This window comes from Ambystoma mexicanum, chromosome 5p (genome assembly GCF_040938575.1).
Source record: "Ambystoma mexicanum isolate Mex_15411 chromosome 5p, UKY_AmexF1_1, whole genome shotgun sequence".
In the NCBI taxonomy this organism is placed as follows: Eukaryota; Metazoa; Chordata; class Amphibia; order Caudata; family Ambystomatidae; genus Ambystoma; species Ambystoma mexicanum.
In genome coordinates, this window is record NC_090930.1 from 166,704,144 (window position 1) to 166,719,569 (window position 15,426).

Here is a 15,426-nt window from a genome sequence, read left to right on the forward strand (position 1 = left end):
TTGTGTGCTGTTGAGTCTCCTGCATGCACCGCCAGCATTACTCCTCGCGTGCTGTTGAGTTTCCTGCATGCAACGGCAGCATTAGTCCTTGTGTGCTGTTGAGTCTCCTGCATGCACCGCCAGCATTACTCCTCGCGTGCTGTTGAGTTTCCTGCATGCACCGCCAGCATTAGTCCTTGTGTGGTGTTGAGTCTCCTGCATGCACCGCCAGCATTACTCCTTGCGTGCTGTTGAGTTTCCTGCATGCAACGGCAGCATTAGTACTTGTGTGCTGTTGAGTCTCCTGCATGCACCGCCAGCATTACTCATTGCATGCTGTTGAGTTTCCTGCATGCACCGCCAGCATTAGTCTTTGTGTGCTGTTGAGTCTCCTGCATGCACCGCCAGAATTACTCCTCGCGTGCTGTTGAGTTTCCTGCATGCAACGGCAGCATTAGTCCTTGTGTGCTGTTGAGTCTCCTGCATGCACCGCCAGCATTACTCCTTGCGTGCTGTTGAGTTTCCTGCATGCAACGGCAGCATTAGTACTTGTGTGCTGTTGAGTCTCCTGCATGCACCGCCAGCATTACTCATTGCATGCTGTTGAGTTTCCTGCATGCACCGCCAGCATTAGTCTTTGTGTGCTGTTGAGTCTCCTGCATGCACCGCCAGCATTACTCCTCGCGTGCTGTTGAGTTTCCTGCATGCAACGGCAGCATTAGTCCTTGTGTGCTGTTGAGTCTCCTGCATGCACCACCAGCATTACTCCTTGCGTGCTGTTGAGTTTCCTGCATGCACCGCCAGCATTAGTCCTTGTGTGCTGTTGAGTCTCCTGCATGCACCGCCAGCATTACTCCTTGCGTGCTGTTGAGTTTCCTGCATGCACCACCAGCATTAGTCCTTGTGTGCTGTTGAGTCTCCTGCATGCACCGCCAGAATTACTCCTTGCGTGCTGTTGAGTTTCCTGCATGCAACGGCAGCATTAGTACTTGTGTGCTGTTGAGTCTCCTGCATGCACCGCCAGCATTACTCATTGCATGCTGTTGAGTTTCCTGCATGCACCGCCAGCATTAGTCTTTGTGTGCTGTTGAGTCTCCTGCATGCACCGCCAGCATTACTCCTCACGTGCTGTTGAATTTCCTGCATGCAACGGCAGCATTAGTCCTTGTGTGCTGTTGAGTCTCCTGCATGCACCGCCAGCATTACTCCTTGCGTGCTGTTGAGTTTCCTGCATGCACCGCCAGCATTAATCCTTGTGTGGTGTTGAGTCTCCTGCATGCACCGCCAGAATTACTCCTTGCGTGCTGTTGAGTTTCCTGCATGCAACGGCAGCATTAGTACTTGTGTGCTGTTGAGTCTCCTGCATGCACCGCCAGCATTACTCATTGCATGCTGTTGAGTTTCCTGCATGCACCGCCAGCATTAGTCTTTGTGTGCTGTTGAGTCTCCTGCATGCACCGCCAGAATTACTCCTCGCGTGCTGTTGAGTTTCCTGCATGCAACGGCAGCATTAGTCCTTGTGTGCTGTTGAGTCTCCTGCATGCACCGCCAGCATTACTCCTCGCGTGCTGTTGAGTTTCCTGCATGCACCGCCAGCATTACTCCTCGCGTGCTGTTGAGTTTCCTGCATGCACCGCCAGCATTAGTCCTTGTGTGGTGTTGAGTCTCCTGCATGCACCGCCAGCATTACTCCTTGCGTGCTGTTGAGTTTCCTGCATGCACCGCCAGCATTAGTCTTTGCGTGCTGTTGAGTCTCCTGCATGCACCGCCAGCATTAGTCCTTGTGTGCTGTTGAGTTTCCTGCATGCACCGCCAGCATTAGTCCTTGTGTGCTGTTGAGTCACCTGCATGCACTTTTTACTAGGGGCAGCAGGCGATTTTTTAGATTGAAGCAGTGTGAACATTTCCCATGACTATGCGCAGTGGTCGAAGTTGGCGGGAGCGGTTGCGAGTGGTGCTCCTCTACTTTTTTTAATTTTGTTTACCGTTCCTACACTTTTATTTTTTAAAGAAACCGTGCCGGAATGGCTTAGTTTTTAAATAAAAGTGAAGGAAGAAGTTGAAACTTGCACTTCAGTGCACTGCACTGAACGTTCCCTTAAACAGGTGTGTTTGTTTGAGGGTTTGGATTGCGCAATGTAGGGGTGTGGCAGTGGTGGTTGTGGGGAGCTGGGGCAGGCCAGCACGGAATATAGTTCCACTGCTTCTTTTCGTACATGTTGACCACTGATCTATGCGGGAGCAGATGCGTGTAGCAATGGAGCTTGAACCAACCAAGGAGGTTAGTGGGGTTCTCCCCTGAGACTTTGATGTAATGTGTTAAAATTGTGCATTTTACAGCACAGATTTTCTGAAAAATTGGCTAAAAAGCCACATCGTTTGCAGTCGGTTTTACAAAAACATTTTTATGATGCCTTTGTCCACCATATGCCAGTATGTGAAAAACATTTTCACACTGTCTATGCCCATGGTTGAGACTTATCCCGTTTATTATAAACAAATCGTGAATATTAATGGATACAGAAATTACCATGTACCAGGAAAGTGATAAATTGAATGACAAAAGTAAACCTGGATGAATGCAGTCTGTCCAATCGAGAGACACCCTTTAGGAATAATTGTATTTCTTCTGATTTATATTCGGGTTCAGGGTAAAGATGGTTTCATGTAATAATGTCCCTGCAAAAATGTCTCCTGACAAAAAAAGTCCCTGTTTTTTGCAGAGACATTATTACATTGTACATGCAGGAGACACCCCTGCCACCCCCACATTTTTAAATTCTTTTACAAGGGGAGCAGGGGACTTCCCCTCAACCTGTCCCCATACATAATGTCATCATACATAATGTCGTCAAAGCCTTTCCAGGCGACATTATGTATGGGGACATTGTGTATGGGGGACATTGTTGCCTAATACCGTAAAGATACCCATTTCTAAAGGTTACGCTACAAGGCCACATGAATCCTAAATCATTTGAGACTGAACACATCTTGTGGCTGCACCCAGTGGGCTTTACCGTTCTTTGGTCCTTTTGTGCTTTGTCTTCCAATTTATATGAGGCTACAATTCTAACACCAGGTAGATTGTGAATTGAAGCAACCTTATGTTTACTATGAAACATGATTTCCATTTTTAATTTCCAAAAAGACCAGGGTGATTTTGGTGTACCTTAGTTTCTATGCATGTTTCCCTGGGTTGTATGAAATGCACACTACATGTATGAGGCTGCTTGCACCTTTCAAGCAAGTATGCCAAACAGAATGGGATTCCATTTCTTGGTCAACAAAAAGGTTTCACTCCTAACTCATTAACATACACCAGTTCATTCAGATGGGCCCCTGCAGATCCCAAAAATGCCCTTTGACTGCTAGAGTCCCACAAGGCTCCATCCTGTCCCATGTCATCTTCAACCTCTACATTGACCCACTTGGAGCCATTTTGGCCAAATTCAACATTAAAATCCACCAGTATGCTCATGTCACACAGCTACATCTGAAGGTCAACGACCTTGATGACTTTCACCAATTGAGTCACTGCTTCTATACTATCCAAGTCTGGATGTCAAGTGCCTAGTTAAAACTCAGCCCAAACAAAACAGAATTCATCCTCCTCGGGGAGTGGGGTGGGGGCACCAAATACACCCAGGTTCAAAACTGGATGACCCAGTATCAGGATTAGTCAGGCGAGTACAAAGGCAGCAAATATGGCAATGGAAATGTGCACCCAGGAACTACGACTCAGGTATGCTAGAACCCAGGAGTGCAAATAGAGTGTGACATCAAAACCAATATATATGAAAAGGGATGTGGGGTAAGCACCTGACCGCGAGGAAAGTCGGCAAGCGCCTTACTCCCAATTGCTGTTACAGGTACTGACAGCGCTAAACCCACGTGGAGGGCAAGCAATGACAGGATCTGTGTACTAACACTCTTGATGGTATTACATAAGCGAACTTAAGAACTGTACTCACGAGGATGAGATAAACCTCTTGAATGTCAGCTAGCCCACGAATCCTGTTGAAGAAACTGGGACCCCGAAAGGCTAGAACAGCAATGGAAGGAAAACTAAATACCTAAGTTGGCATAGTGTTTACAAAATAGTGAGGAAAACATAAGCATTCACACAGGAGCTAGCTACTACCGCACACCACACCTAATAATCAATGGGAAAATAAATGCAGAAGTGCAGTGGAAAACATGGAATGGATCCTCTAGAAAGTAAGGATCAGGAGCATGGAAAAACGAAATAACCTATGCAAACTTCTCCCTACCCCTCCAAGGAAAAGACAGGAAACTAAACTAAGAGGAAGGCTAAGGCAAACGGGTAACAGCAGCAAAGGACAGAGTCAAAGAAATATAGAACACAGACAAACTGGGCTGCATCTAAAAGGGGAAAGCACTGAGAAATGCTGCCTGCAAACAGAGGAAGACAAAAAGGGAATCAAGGGAGCAGAAATCAATTAGCGCATGAATCCGAAATTCAGGGCGGAGGAAACAAGAAAACAGGAACAAGGAAGTAGGTACAAAGGCAAGGAACCAGGGACTAGTCAAAAACAGGAACACTGCAAACGATGACCAGCGCTGGACTGAAGTAAGACTGAGGCTTTTAAAGCTGCTTAACGAGCACACGCCTCGGGTGTGCTGATTGCTGCACCTGCTGCCACAGCTGTTACCTATCCTCCACCCAACCTTGTGTTGCAAGGGTGGAGGTGGAGCAGTGGGCCAGGCATTCTGGGAAGCATAGTCATTTGGTTAAAGAAGCATGCTGGCTGCCAAAAACCTGGAATGGATCCGGAAGGGAAGTAGCTTGGGAAATAGGGATTTAGCGCTCCCAATTCATCACAGCACTGTAGCATAAAGTTCGGAGGAAAAGTCCAGTAGGGAATGAACCCCAAATCATGCCCCCAAATGATGGGAACGGGAGCGAAGGGAGCGAGTCGTGACACCCAGATGGACATTGTTGGCTTCTCCATCCAACTGATCCCTAGTGCAAAGCCTCTCAGCTTCACCATCAACTGTAACCTCTCCACAAAAACAAACTCATTATTTTCCGCCTCAGGCTTCACAAACATTGTCCATTCCTTGGTGTTCTCCCAATTTTATTGTGGCAACACCCTCATGGTAGGTGTTCCAACCACTAATCTAGCTACTCTGGAAGCTGTCCAGCAAACTGAAGCATGCCTCATCGAAGGACTGAACAAATGTGACCGCTTTTCCCTTACTCTCAACTGCACTGGTTGCCCCTCAAGCTCACATCACCTTCAAGACCATCTGCAGCAACGCTCTACTGTCCAGGATATCATCTTACTTAGCTGAAAATATCACCATCTCATAAGGTCAACACAACACCAGTAGTCAAGATATTACCAGAATGAAATCTGAGAATACCAGAAAACAAGCATTCTTTGACTATGGTCCTATGCTCTGGAACAACATCCTGCAAACCTGCTAACACCTAGGTCCACACAGCCACTACTCCCCACCTAAACTCGGACTGGGTGGTCTGCTCCCTACTTACCCTCCCCTGGTTGCTTGTAGATTCCCATCTGACAGATTGCCTGCCATCTCCCTCCCCCATTGTTATCCCCTGATCTCTTGTATCTCTAATTCCCTAACCACGAACCTGCTTCCCAAAGCTAGGTCAGTGCTCAATACATACACTAGTGATAATAAATATAATGATAACAACAGTTGGCTCCCTCCTGAGATTCAATAAGGATCTGAAGACCTTTCTCATCAAGGAAAACCTTACTGTCTATTCTCGGTTTCATTCTTAAAACAAGCTGTTTAGAATGCAGTCAATACCATTAGTTATTGACCGCACTGTGAACATTCTGATTGCGGAGAGGAGATACATTTAAATCTTCATTTACTATTTCTTATTAACGATAAGCGTATCAAGATACATCTGTATGGCATGAAGCTTTTTTGCTTAGAATCAAATTAGCTTTTAAGAGGAAACTGTGCGTTGTGTGAAAAACCTGAAGGTGTCTCATCCGCTAGTGCCCGGGGATCTGTCATCCAGGTGGCCAGGACACGGCCATCTCTTTTGGATCCACTCCTGGGGGTGGAACAGTGCGGGAGGATCACCTGGATGAGGGGTTTTCGGGGAGTGGTACTGGGACACCGGATGGTGAGGCGGGTTATCCTCTTCCCTGAATCACCATTTCCCCATCCTACCAGGTAGGATACTTAGGAACTCAACCCTTCCCCCTTTCCCGTCACAAACACTTTCTCACATACTCACGGATGGCCCACCGTGAGCGAAAACAGACTAACACCAGCAATTACTGATCATTACACACACCTGAATTCTGTAATGACGTGAAGGAGCCAGGTAAGTTGGAAACAACTTTATTCTCTTCAACCTGAACAGCCGTGTACTCGGCCGCTCTCACTACGTCTCTCCTCTCCTTCCAACTGCCAACGACTCCGCACGAGCGTAGAATTCTCCTGAGAATTCCACGCTCGTGAAGAGCACAACCGGAAAAGCCATTACAACAAATTACATCACACTTCCCCACACAGATAAAAGGCGGAGCAGGAAAGCACACTCTGAGCAAGGCAAAGCACATGACGAAGCAGCAGTTCCAAGATGGCAGTTTAATACAAGGAGAAAGACGGCGATACCACAGAGGGTTGCAAGGAGGGAAGTGCCCTTGACCTTTTCAAACCGTTACCTTTGTAAACCTTGGAAAATAAGAAACCTAAGAGTCGGCACTAAAGCTGAAGAAACCTGCATTGTGTGTCAGAGGTACCCGGGCCTCTCCCGCATCGATACCCAAGGTGGGGGGAATGATTACCGCTGTGGTGCTGTCCTTGGGTCCTACAACAAAGCAGCACCAGTAAAGACAGCACAGCTGGTGAGTCGGAGAGATACCAGACCAGCCTGTATTAGAACCAAGGTTACAAGCAGCAACATTGTATGAAGAAATGTAAAGAGAACTGTGTGTGAAAGGTATATAACGAGTGACACAAATATAATTGAAAACAAGAGGAGTGACTGAACTTTTGGAAGTCAAGAAAGATACTGTATACAGAGTGGTCCAGCGTCACGTGGGTGCTCATTCAAAGGTCTCTGTTAGGTATCCAACGGGTTGGCAACTGTGTTAAGGGAAATTAGAGATCTACATGGTCCTGCAACGGGTCAAGCTAAACCCTATGCACATTTGAAAGTCTTCCATAGTTTAATGAGAACTGAAACCAGTCCGGGCCCGACTAAGGGAGATAATTGTGTAAGAGGAAGTATCTGAGCCCGGTGGAGGGGGATCTGTGATGGACCTTAAATCACCCGAGAAAGAATATTCTCTGAACATTGGAAAAAGGGGGATCTGAGCCCTGAAGAGGGGGATCCACAGTAACGATTACGATATAAAAGAGATCTGAGCCCAGCTGAGGTGATCCAGAGTGAATCACATGAATTGAATACGTGTAAGCGGAAAGGAACTTTGTGTTTTGGTTGGGCACATCAGGCCCTCTGAATCGAGAGAGTTTGAAGTAAAGAGACTTGGTACAGAAGGCCCTGTTGCTTGCAATGGAACTGTACCCTTGTGCTGAAGAAGCCTGATTGTGTGCTTTGCTCGAGTGAACCGCCTTGTCCCGTGCTTAGAACGTGGGAATGGGAGGCCAGCGGCCTGCACATCCTGACTTATCATTTTGTGAACACTTCTTTCTTCTTCATGAACATGTCCCCACACTATTTTGTATTTAGCGGTAAGGATTGGCAATAGTTTTCTTTTAGTATAGACCTTTTTACTTTGACAAGACTGCACTAGGACTGCATTATTATTAGTTGATGGTCGTACCTTTCTCCCATCTGTAGATTTAGGGTTCATCACACCATTGTTGAAGTTCAATAAACACCCTTGAACTGTGGTCACGTGCGTCTGTCTTACTGTTGATACCATGCCTTCCTTACAGTAGGTATATTCAATTTTTTTCATTTTTGCATGCACACCTTAAACTACATGATAACTTTGTGTCTGAAAGGTGACACATTTACATTTCTGTTGATGGTGTGCCTGTAGCAAGTGCACAGCAGCCATAAAAATATATCCACTATGTGAATGAGCCAATCACAGCGCCTAAAACCACCTCTGGCATAATTACTGACATTACCTTTTTTGCAACAGAACATATGTGAAAAGTGTGTGTCATTTACAGCACACATTTACCTGGAGAAAAAATGCCTTGTCTTTGCATAGGAAAAATCATAAATCCTAAGACAGTACACTCTCATAGATGGCTCACCTTTACACAGTAGGTTTATATACATATGAAACGCTAATCTCCTTGCTCAACCAGGTGTAGGATTTACCCTTACGTTGATGAAACAACTCTTCTTCTGAAATACCTTTCCTCCCTCTTGACCCAACAATGGATGGATGTGAACTGGCTGAGCTTCAACTGTTTTAAAAACTCATGTTTTAAAACCTCATGAATGCCATCACAGACGCCAGTTCTGTGTTCACATTATTTTGCGTTGAAGGTTCTTACAGAGGGTAAAGGTAAAAACTGTGGGGCCATTTCATATTTACTTTAAAATCTTTTTATTGAAGTTTCAAAAGCAGCACATATAAATATAGTGCACAGAAATAAACAAAATAAAATGTAACATAAAACAACAGGGCAAACAGCAGGGTAGCAATTATATCAAAAGGCATTCCTTTCTGAGGAACTGAGGTGAGGCCAATTGTGCTGGTGTTTTTAATTGACTGAAGAGCAGTGTCCGAGGTCCAGAAAGTTGCTCCAAGAACAGGGAAGGTGAGTCTAAAGTGAAACTCACCTCGGGAGGATAGCTCAGGGGCAACGTGCTAGCCTTGGAAGCAAGACGACACAGAGAAACACAGGTTCGGGCCTGGGTCTGTGCTTAGAAACCTCTGGGTATTAAGTATGTTATAAACAACCTATCATCATAACAAACCAGCAAGAGCTCTTTCAGATTGTCTTCATCATTACAATTGGGTGGTTAGGAGCTTTCTGAAAGATCAACACTATAACGTGCTGCTTTTATAATTCTCTCACCAGAAGGCACTTCTTTAGGAGGCATCAGGGGCAAGTTAATAGCGGATATTAGATGAATCTCGACATTTGCCATAATTAAAATGTCCGTCGTAGTTGCTAAATCCTCTGGAATATGAGGTGCAGAGAAGTCTGTAATGGGTATCACTGCTTTACATTTTTAGAATGGGCTACACCTGGTTTGAGCGCTTTCAGTTTCGCTGATTGCATATTAGTTTTGCTTTGTAGCTCATACATTTATTGAGCAAAAGAAGCAAAACAGTGTTAAGATGCAGGTGCACCGCCCCCTACGGGAGCGTAGGTACCACCTGAGGCAGATCGTCTAACTGGACACCAGTTTCCCGCGGTAGTGACGTAATGACCATGTGTCACGAGAACACTAGCAGGGTTTACGAGTGTAAATTGAAACTGAGAAGCGACAATATGGCACATAGTGGAGTACTTTTGTTTTCATGCTTTTTATTTTTCATATAACACAGGTAGTGATTGCCTTAGGAAATTCTGCTTTTGCCAGGACTGTGGCACATAACATTGTATTGCTTGCATGCACTGCCCTTCATAGGGAGGGTGCAGCTTATTATATGTTAGGAAGCACATTGCCTCATGTTTGAGCATGACCCACAGCACACTAAATGACACTATATTTCTCACCCTTTGCTTGCACGGCAAGATTTCAGAAAATACCTGGTGTAGGGCGCCACATTAACGCCAACATCATACTCAATAGAGAGCTTCCAGCACATGCCCTTAGCCCAGTGCATGACACCACATTGTTGCATGGCAGCTGGACAAAAGCTGCACAAAACATACACACACGTGCACACAACTCACCACATTTTTATTTTTTGCACAGAAGCACAACTCACCATGTTTTTATTTTTCGCACCAATGGCAGATGCAACTCTTACTATTTTTACACAGTATTGTTAGGTCTTGTGATGGGAGGGATCGTAGGGGTTAGGAGCTAGAGCTCTGCTATTTTTTTGAATAGGCTGAAGTAGAGACACTAACCTGCTATTGTAGTGTATTAGGCCGTAGTTGTTAGTTGGAAGCATTTGATTGAATGTTGTCTCACCCTGCAAACAGGATAAGAGTCCAAGTGCAGGTGAGAAGAGGTGTGAGTTAATTGCCAACTCGTTAGTGCAAGGGAAGGGCTTCTTATTGGATGAATGCCTGGTCCAAGGCAACAAGTACTGCCTCATCAGATTGAGAAGTGATACATAATGTTTGTGAAGGCCGCAGCTAGTAACCACGGGCACTAAGAAGTATACTGAATAATGGATGATCAGAAGTGGACCAGTCATATTCTTTTCTAGAAGGCCATTCATCGCAGGAAGAGCACTAGAAGGCAGTGTACCAGGGCTGGCAACAAGATAAGGGCTAAATGGTGAGCAGAAGCACGCGGTGTGAACAGGAAAGGAACAGAGGAAGTGTGTGCCATCTTGCTTTGTTGCTTACTGACCTATTTCGGTGGGACGTTGCAGCCCCATTTGCATTAGGTAATATGGTCCAATTGAAATGAAGCTCTTTACCAAACTGTTTTCCTGAAATGAGATTGGTGAATTTTTTAGACTGATCAAGGGATGTGTGACTATGTGAGGTGGATGGTGATCTCTTTATGAAGAGATGGAAACTGCCAGTAGCTTTAGAACTATGTATAGTGATGTTTAGGTGGCTGGTGACGACCAGCCAATCAACTTGCTATGATATTTTTGTTACACTTTTATGAACATATTCTAATGTTCTTATTGGGCTATAAAATGTTGGGCCAGCAAGAGGCCGGTCGAAGTTGGTTTGTTTTGTGCATCCTCCTAGCCGCCGTGTACCAATACGTTTTGTGTTTTTCCTGCATATGGAGGACTCCGTTTTGAGTTTATTGTGGATTGCTTTTCCCCTTGTTTTTTTAAACTGAGTTGGGAGAGCCATAGTTCTACAGCAGGATTTGGAGCAATATCGACTATAATTAAAAATATATTACCCAGAGTATCTGCTGAGCATACTTTTACTGCGACTCACCTAGGTAAGGATCTGGATGTCCTCTTGACTGCTTGCACCTGGTAGCATGTGCTAGTAAACACACTTCTCATGCACTTCCACGTACGCAGGCTAGAATTTTATAGTCACACCTCCTGGTCGAGAACCAAACAGGAACACTGGTAAAGGTGCACCACGCCTCCTACTAGTAACTGCACTTGTGCGCAATATATTCGCCGCCTATACGAATTATGTATGATAAAGTGTACAATGTGGACTCGCCCACAATAAGATACATAGAACGCCTGCAAACTCTCCAATCTTTCTAGCAACGAGAAGAAAACAACTGCTGCTCAGGGACGTAATTTAGGGGTCGCCAGAGGTCCCAACTGCGACCTCTCAGGTCTCCCTTGCGACCGCTAAAAAAAAAACAATAAAAAGGTTTTCTTTGTAATGGAAGCTCCTGGGCTGTGGCCAGCACCATATGGCTCTTTACTTCTGGAGTGGCTGGCTTTCTTGTTCAGGTCCCTTAAAAAAAAAGAAGAAAAATAAGAACAGGAGTGGCACTAGTTTAACACTTTCCTCACTGACTCATTAAAAGTTTATTTCAGGCACACTTCAGGGGGCGAGTCACTGATTTAGTCTGTTCTTAAACGCCTCAGCTCAGCCTTTCATCCTTCTGAGGTCGATAAATTAGTACCAACATAGTTTGGGTGATATTGGGTGTATATTTTTTTCTATATAAAGTGCTTAAGCGTAACTGCTATATAATAACATATCATTATCATTTGGTCATGGATGTCTGCTTGCATTCACAGTAATTTGGTAGTATGGGCCTATACACACTGATCTTAACGATACATCTGGTGATGCATTCTTGTATGAAATGTACATCACATTATAGTGATATCGTAACCATATTTTTCGTAGTGTTAAATGCTACGTGATGCCACTTCCTGTTTTGTCAACGGGTGAAAGGTCGTGTTCCATCGCTTCCCGCGATATCACTTCGAGGTGGGGTCAAATGACATCACTTCCTGTGATGTCATCAGGGGTCAAGGGTCGTGTGATGTCACTTCCGCTACCCATGGCATTTTGGTGAAATGACGTCCCTGCTGCTGCTCCTTACATCATAATAGACAAATACATGTCATCAGAACCACCCATGTCTCTTTCTGATCATGAAGTCCACAGCCCAGGACAGACTTAAAATGCCACCGCCAGCATAATCGGTCAGTCGGCAAAATTCACCCATGCTTCTATAATTCGAGAGACATTACATTACCCTGAATTGGATTTTACAAAGGAACACCCCTGTGCCAAGACACGGTTTTCTCCAAAGTGTGTGCTATACAAATGACTACATTGTCACTCATTCACGCAGAAGCAGGACTTTCCTTCACAGGTCCTTTCACATTCACACACTCACAAGGAATAGTTTCTTAAACATGTCCTTATCCAGGCTTTGGTCAGCCACCCATCACTTTCTTACTGATGCCAGCTATCACACATGCAATGTGGGTGTCAGGCTGTCTCCTTTTCTCCCCCAAATCAAGAACGTTTTCTTGGGATAGTTTAAGGGTATTTATGGGTTTGCAAAGATTTACAGGTTCAGATGATTGCTTTTTCTGCCAGCTGTACTTTTCCCACAGAACAGGCACCTGAAACCTGTGACTCTGCAGCTGTTTTCTTCTGTGACGACCATGATCACTCACCATTAACTATGGTGGTTAGGGCTGATGGGAGTTGTAGTCCAAAACATCTGGAAAGCCAAATATTGCAGACCCCCGCTCTAGTAGAATACACGTCTTGGGTTTACAGTGAAGCTTTGTGATGTCAGTGATTCTGCAGAAGAAGTCATTCCTTACACTTGTGGCAGAGGACCTTACTTTCTTCATATCCCAGGTTACAATGATGACACATTCAGTCTTGCTCTGAATTCCATATCTTTCTGTGCCTCCCTCTTTCTCTGGTGTCCAGTGATATGGTTGAGGGAAAAAATACTGAACGCAATTATATGTGTTTGGGGGGTTAGGGTAATCATTTAGTGTAAGGAGAGTATGGGTGTTGCAGGGTTCGCCACCGCATATGACTATTACAAAGTGCAAAAAAAGAAACGTCTTTTCGGCTGCAGGAGTTTTCCTGCAACCATATCACATAGTACCCTTTCAATGTCCAGCCTATATACCTACAAACACCAAGCCCCCTGTTTCTCCATGTTTAAGACCTCACCCCAAACCCCTCCCCACCAGATTTAACCCCTTACCCCACCCCCACAGATATTGGCTTTCTTTAACAGGAACAGGTTTCTTCAAATGTACCAGATGTAAGATCTGTAAATATGCAAAGAACTGTAAAAGTTATGAGCATCCTATACTGAAACATCTGGTCTACATCAACAGCAAAATTACATGTGAATCTGAATTGGTGGTATATGCTTTGATATGTCCTTGCTCAAAATGGTACATCGGAAGCACAAAATGCAAGCTGAAAGTACGTATCTTGCAACATGTGAGAGCCATTATTAATAAGGACTGCTCTTACCCTATGGCTAAACATTTTTCGGAAATGCATAATGCCGATCCAGCTTATCTTACGTTTTTTGGTATTCATAAGGTCATCCCAGGCCCCAGGGGAGGTGATAATGAAAGAACACTCCGCCAAGAAGAGACTAAATACATCTTAGACTTCGAGAGAAAAACACCGTTGGGACATAACATCGATGAGGAGCTTTACACATTTTTGGGGACATAAAGATCATATTGAATACGATAATACCCCCGGCAGCTCATTTATTCAAAGGACCTTTTTCATAATTGTATATGCTTAATGGATTGTGCATTGTTTCATTTTTTATTCCTTTTTACTTATCACTTCTTTCTTTCACTTTTTATGGTGACTTTCAATTTGACTCAAAAACAATTTGTTTAATAGACTTGGCTCAGGTATGCCCATAGGGAGGCCTGTTTTTGATTTATTGATTTCAGCCTGGCAAGCAAGTAGTGGCAATCTGAATACAATTCTAAGATATTAGATGTGTTTAAGATGGTGTGATTATATTTTTAGTTCAGAGTTGACATCTGGGCATTTTTTACCTGGTATGCATATTTGACACTTGAAAGCATCCTTTCCCTTTTATATCTATTTTTTGATATTATCAAGTTAAAAAAATACTGGAACATCATATGGCAAGGGAGTTATTTGAAGTCACTACTACAAGTAAATGTTGGGATATATTTGCTTTTATTGTGTTGTATTATACAAGAAAATGAATTCCTTTGTTTTGTATTGAAGTATTTTTAGAGAGATGTTTATAGCTGGCACTATGCACTTTACAATATGATATGAATGTTCTCTATATCCTTCTATATATACTTACTGTATCATAGGAATGCATTGTTTGCACAGAAGCACCACGCACTTTATATTGTCTCAACGCTACTCATTTAGCGAAGATATTAATCTCGCTTCTAGGCACTCCATAATTATGGTGAGATGCATAAGTAGTTACTTCTTTGCTTCGCTAATAATATTTTTAGCAGATTTTTTCTGTTACCCTTGCACCCTTACCTTCATGTACCCAATGCGAAAGGTAACACTATATTATTTGATGCCACTACTAGAAGCAGATGTCGGGATATATTTGTTTTTACTGTGTCGCATTACATAAGAAAAAATTCCTTTATTATATTGGAATATTTTAGAGAGATGTCTATAGTTTGCACTATGCACTTTATAATACAACATGAATGTGCTCTATTGTTCTATATGAACTTACTATATCATAGGAATGCATTGTTTACACAAATGCACTATGCACTTTATATTGACTCAACGTTACATATACAGCGAAGATATTAATCTCGCTTTTAGGCACTCCATAAACATGGCAAGATGCATTAGTAGTCACCTCTTTGCTCTGCGTACATGTTAGACAGGTCTATTTTGTTACCCCTGCCTCCATGTATCAAATGGGAAAGACAACACTATGTTTATAATATGGTAGTTTTGATGTTTCTCATAATGTACTTACAATTGTAGTTTGTGCTATATATTATGAGCTGATTTTCTGAAATAGCACCAACATTTAAAATGCCAATTTTATTCGTATTTGTCTTGCTATAGCTGAAAAGGCATGTTTAATATTTAAACATATGCTTATATCCTTCTGCAATGTGAACCAGCAGCCCAAGCCAAGATGGCTAATTGCCACTATTTTTGAGATTTTAAGTCACCTTTTTTATGTCTTTCACTTTGGTGGGAGTGTTTGGTATAAAAACAAACACTCTATGGTTGATGAGTGACTGTGAACAAGCCACTGGTTAGTGCTGAAACACGTCAGGCTGCCGTCTGGCTAAGCATAATTTGCACTGGGAGATTACTTTTTATCTGTTGCACACGCAAAATAAAGGCTGTTATATTATATGCAACCGATGCTGCAGTGTTTGCTGT